This window comes from Aquila chrysaetos, chromosome W, assembly GCF_900496995.4.
Source record: "Aquila chrysaetos chrysaetos chromosome W, bAquChr1.4, whole genome shotgun sequence".
NCBI classification, from domain to species: Eukaryota; Metazoa; Chordata; class Aves; order Accipitriformes; family Accipitridae; genus Aquila; species Aquila chrysaetos.
The window spans coordinates 8673398-8679397 of record NC_054457.1 but is presented as its reverse complement, the minus strand read 5'-3'; positions in this window follow the sequence as shown (position 1 = coordinate 8679397).

Here is a 6000-nt window from a genome sequence, read left to right as displayed (position 1 = left end):
GGGGAGGGCTCTCCTGCTCTCTCTCAACTTTCGGTGGGGGAAGTGGCGGAGCGTCGGGTCCCGGGTGGTGAGCAGTTGCACTGTGCATCACTCTTTTCTGTATACTCTTTCATTAGTACCGTCGTTGTTGTAACTTTTTTTGCGTTGTCCCAGTAAACTGCCCTTATCTCAACCCTCGAGGTTCCAGTTTTTTTCTTTTCTCTCCTCCGTCTCCTCCCTATCCCACCGGAGGGGGGCGGGAGGAGTGAGCGAGCGGCTGCGTGGTCCTTTGTTACCGGCTGGGCTGAAACCACGACAGTCCTTTTTGGCGCCCAACGTGGGGCTCGAAGGGGTTGAGATAACGACAGATCTGACTAGAGCGTGTTGAAACAAATTTGTCATACGCATTCCTTATATTAGATAAATAGATGTTAGTCACAATGTTGATTAATTTGTTTACATGGTGGCGTTTTGTAAGTCCTTATATGCTCTATGTATTGCCTGTAGTTACGTTTCTCACCTCTGGGAGAGTGATTGGGATTATCATTTTGCTGTACTGGGCAATGTCGACTTGTGAAATGATTACATCACTGGTCATGAGGTTAAGCTGGTATCTGTATGAGGCAGTGATATCATTTCCATACTTTGGGCACCTTCTATCGGATTTTATTGGTAATTACAGCCAATCCATGGGGAAGTCGGGGGGGGATACTTCCCCCCGTCCGTTCGCCTCCCTTTTCTCCTTCCGACTAATTACAACAGCTTTTGAGAACTTTGAATATCCTTGGGATGCACAAGCCAGTGTGCTGTTAGTGCTATGCCTCCTGAATATGTTTCAGGTCTTGTTTAGGGCTACAAAAAGGCTCTTTAAGAGTACCACCCAGAGATCTGCCCCAAAGCTGGATATTCATGGGTGGCACGGCATGTGGGAGGATATGGGCAGGTATCTAGAGAACTTCTCACCCCCAGTGGCTTGGAAGTTCACTCCCGAACAACTACAGAACCCTCACGAAGTGGTAGAATATTTGAAAGAAAAATGCTGTGGCTATTCCAAAGACGTACAACTCACTGCACTGTGCTGGGCCCTGGCCAGTATCTACCAAACGCTGCTTGATATTAGGCAGCACCCTCAGGGAGAAAAGGGGGAAAAGATGGAAAACAGGACAGCAGGCACCGTGGCTACCCCTACCCCTACAGCAGGCACTGTGGCTACCCCAACCCCGACAGCAGGCACCGTGGCTACCCCTACCCCGGCAACAGGCAGCGTGGCTACCCCAACCCCGGTGACAGATACTGCAGCTAAACCAGAGAACCAACCTGTGCCAGTATCAGTCGCCCCTGTACAGAAAAAGAAACACACAAAGAAATCAGTTCGCTCAGTGAGAGATGAAGATGAACCAGGGTCATCACGAGAACAGGAGGAAGAGGCAGAACCTGAAATAATCACCCGATCTTTATCCCTGAGTGAGTTGCGTGACATGCGAAAAGATTTTAGCTGCCACCCAGGTGAGCACATTGTTACCTGGCTGCTCCGATGCTGGGATAATGGGGCTAGTAGTGTGGAATTAGAGGGTAAGGAAGCCAAGCAGTTGGGATCCCTGTCTAGGGAAGGGGGCATCGACAAGGCGATTGGGAGAAAAACACAAGTCCTCAGCCTCTGGAGGCGACTTCTGTTAGGTGTAAAGGAAAGATACCCCTTCAAGGATGAAGTTAGATGTCACCAAGGCAAGTGGACCACCATGGAGAGAGGTATCCAGTACCTGAGGGAATTAGCCGTGCTGGAGGTGATTTATAATGATTCAGAAAATGCGCAGTCACCCATAGACCCAGATGAAGTCCAATGCACACAACCCATGTGGCGGAAGTTTCTGCAAAGTGCACCACCAACCTATGCCAACTCATTGGCAGTAATGTCCTGGAAAGAAGGTCATGGACAAACGGTGGATGAATTGGCTGTCCAACTCCGGCAATACGAAGGAAGTCTCTCTTCCTCCCTACAAGCCTGTGTCTCGGCTGTAGAGGAATTGTCCCGAGAGTTCCAGCAATTCAAAGTGGATATCTCCTCCTCCCCACCTGTACAGGCCCGCATCGCAGCTATTGGGAGTAAGCATTCCTCTGCCCAAGAGAGAGGAGAGAGAAAGTACACACGACGGGCTAACCTGTGGTTTTACCTGCGTGACCATGGAGAGGACATGAGGAAGTGGGATGGAGAACCTACCTCAGTCCTGGATGCACGGGTACGGGAGTTGCGAGAAAAAGCAACCAGAAAAGAGGATTCTTCTTGGAAAACTGCTGCTCCAGTTTCCTGTGAGGAGTCCCCCAGATGCAGTAGATGGGCTGATCACATTTCTGATCCTCTTGAAGGGACTTCTGATTCACGTGTGCGAAAAGTGAGTAACGAATATTCTAAGCAGGATTAGAGGGGCCCTGCCTCCAGCCAGGTGGAGGAGAGGGACAACCGAGTCTACTGGACAGTGTGGATTCGATGGCCTGGCACATCAGACCCACAGGAATATAAGGCTCTAGTAGACACTGGTGCACAATGCACCCTAATGCCATCAAAAGTTATAAAGGGGCAGAACCCATCTGTATCTCTGGTGTGACAGGGGGATCCCAAGAGCTAACCGTATTGGAAGCTGAAATGAGTCTAACCGGGAATGACTGGCAGAAACACCCCATTGCAACTGGCCCAGAGGCCCCGTGCATCCTTGGCATAGACTATCTCAGGAGGGGGTATTTCAAGGACCCAAAAGGGTACCGTTGGGCTTTTGGTATAGCTGCATTGGAGACGGAGGAGATTGAACAGCTGTCTACCCTGCCCGGCCTCTCTCAAGACCCTTCGGTTGTGGGGTTGCTGAAGGTTGAAGAACAACAGGTGCCAATTGCTACCACGACGGTGCACCGGCAACAATATCGCACCAACCGAGAGTCCCTGATCCCCATCCATAAGCTGATTTGCCAATTGGAGAGTCAAGGAGTGATCAGCAAGACTCGCTCACCCTTTAATAGTCCCATATGGCCCGTGCGGAAATCTAATGGGGAATGGAGACTAACAGTAGATTATCGTGGGCTGAATGAAGTCACACCACCGCTGAGCGCTGCTGTGCCAGATATGTTAGAGCTTCAATATGAACTGGAATCAAAGGCAGCTAAGTGGTATGCCACAATTGACATTGCTAATGCATTTTTTTCCATTCCTTTGGCAGCGGAGTGCAGGCCACAGTTTGCCTTTACTTGGAGGGGTGTCCAGTACACCTGGAATCGACTGCCCCAGGGGTGGAAACACAGCCCCACCATTTGCCATGGACTGATCCAGGCTGCACTGGAAAAAGGTGAAGATCCAGAGCACCTGCAATACATTGATGACATCATCGTATGGGGCAACACGGCAGAAGAAGCCTTTGAGAAAGGGAAGAAAATAATCCAAATCCTTCTGAAGGCTGGTTTTGCCATAAAAGAAAGTAAGGTCAAGGGACCTGCACAGGAGATCCAGTTCTTAGGAGTAAAATGGCAAGACGGGCGTCGTCAGATCCCTATGGATGTGATCAACAAAATAGCAGCTATGTCCCCACCGACTAATAAAAAGGAAACAGAGGCTTTCTTAGGTGTTGTGGGGTTTTGGAGAATGCATATTCCAAATTACAGTTAAATTGTAAGTCCTCTCTACCAAGTTACCTGGAAGAAGAATGATTTTAAATGGGGGCCTGAGCAACGACAAGCTTTTGAACAAATTAAGCGGGAGATTGTTCATGCAGTAGCTCTTGGGCCAGTCCAGGCAGGACAAGATGTTATAAATGTGCTCTACACTGCAGCTGGGGAGAATGGCCCTACCTGGAGCCTCTGGCAGAAAGCACCTGGGGAGACCCGAGGCCGACCCCTGGGGTTTTGGAGTTGGGGATACAGAGGATCCGAGGCTCGCTATACTCCAACTGAAAAAGAGATATTGGCAGCATATGAAGGAGTTTGAGCTGCCTCAGAAGTGGTTGGTACTGAAACACAGCTCCTCTTAGCACCCCTACTGCCAGTGCTGGGCTGGATGTTCAAAGGGAGGGTCTCCTCTACACATCATGCAACTGATGCCACATGGAGTAAGTGGGCCGCACTGATCACACAACGGGCTCGCATAGGAAACCCCAGTCGCCCAGGAATTGTGGAAGTGATCATGGACTGGCCAGAAGGCAAAGATTTTGGAATGTCGCCAGAGGAGGAGGTGACACGGGCTGAAGAAGCCCCGCTGTATAATAAACTGCCAGAAAATGAGAGGCAATATGCCCTGTTCACTGATGGGTCCTGTCGCATTGTGGGAAAACATCGGAGGTGGAAGGCTGCTGTATGGAGTCCTACACGACTAGTCGCAGAAACTGCTGAAGGAGAAGGTGAATCGAGCCACTTTGCAGAGGTGAAAGCCATCCAGCTAGCGTTAGACATTGCTGAAAGAGAGAAGTGGCCAGTGCTCTATCTCTATACCGACTCATGGATGGTGGCAAATGCCCTATGGGGGTGGCTACAGCAATGGAAGCAGAGCAACTGGCAGCGCAGAGGTAAACTCATCTGGGCTGCCGCACTGTGGCAAGATATTGCTGTTCGGATAGAGAAGCTAGTGGTAAAAGTACGCCACGTAGATGCTCACGTACCCAAGAGTCGGGCCACTGAAGAACATCAAAACAACCAGCAGGCAGATCAGGCCGCCAAGATTGAAGTGTCTCAGGTGGACCTGGACTGGCAACATAGGGGTGAGCTATTTATGGCTCAGTGGGCCCAAGATACCTCAGGCCATCAGGGAAGAGATGCAACATATAGATGGGCTCGTGATCGAGGGGTGGACTTGACCATGGACACTATCGCACAGGTTATCCATGAATGTGAAACATGTGCTGCAATTAAGCAAGCCAAGCGACTGAAACCCCTGTCGTATGGAGGGCGATGGCTGAAATATAAACAGTGGGAGGCCTGGCAGATTGACTATATCACACTCCCACGAACCCGCCAAGGCAAGTGCCATGTGCTTACAATGGTGGAAGCAACCACTGGATGGCTGGAAACATATCCTCTGTCCCACGCCACTGCCCAGAACACTATCCTGGGCCTTGAAGAGAAAGTCTTATGGCAACATGGTACCCCAGAAAGAATCGAGTCGGACAACGGGACTCACTTCCGAAACAACCTCATAGACACCTGGGCCAAAGAACATGGCATTGAGTGGGTATATCACATCCCTTATCACGCACCAGCCTCCGGAAAAATCGAACGATACAATGGACTGCTGAAAACTACATTGAGAGCAATGGGGGGTGGAACTTTCAAACATTGGGATACACATTTAACAAAAGCCACCTGGTTAGTTAATACTAGAGGATCCACCAATCGGGCTGGCCCCACCCAACCAAGACTTGCACATACTGTAGAAGGGGATAAAGTTCCTGTAGTGCACATGAGGAGTATGTTAGGAAAGACAGTCTGGGTTAGTCCTCCCTCACGCAGAGACAAACCCATCCAAGGGGTTGTTTTTGCTCAGGGACCTGGGTACACCTGGTGGGTGATGCAGAAGGATGGGGAAGTTCTATGTGTACCTCAGGGAGATTTGATTTTGGGAGAGAATAGCCAGTGAACTAGGCTGTATGATATTTAACTGCTAAATAACCTGCCAATGTATGTCATTGTATCTATAGTGTCTATATGCCATATCAAGGGTATTACTGTAAGAGTTACCCAAATGACTGAAGAATGGATTTTGAAACTGAGCCAAGAACAACAGTGATAGAACTTGAACTGGCGCCCAGCAATTTCCTCAAGATCAACATCTTCGACCTGCAGACCAAGGGCGTGGGTTGCATCAAATGTACCAGCCAGAAGTTCCAGAGACAGCATACAACAACCCAACACCTCACACCATCTCTCTTATCCTGAAGAAGTGTTACAACAGATGGAGCCCCAAAGTCATGGACTAAATAAAATTGATGGACACATTGGAGGGATAACCCATTGACTAAGGGAATACTATTTGTATGTGTGTGTGTGTGG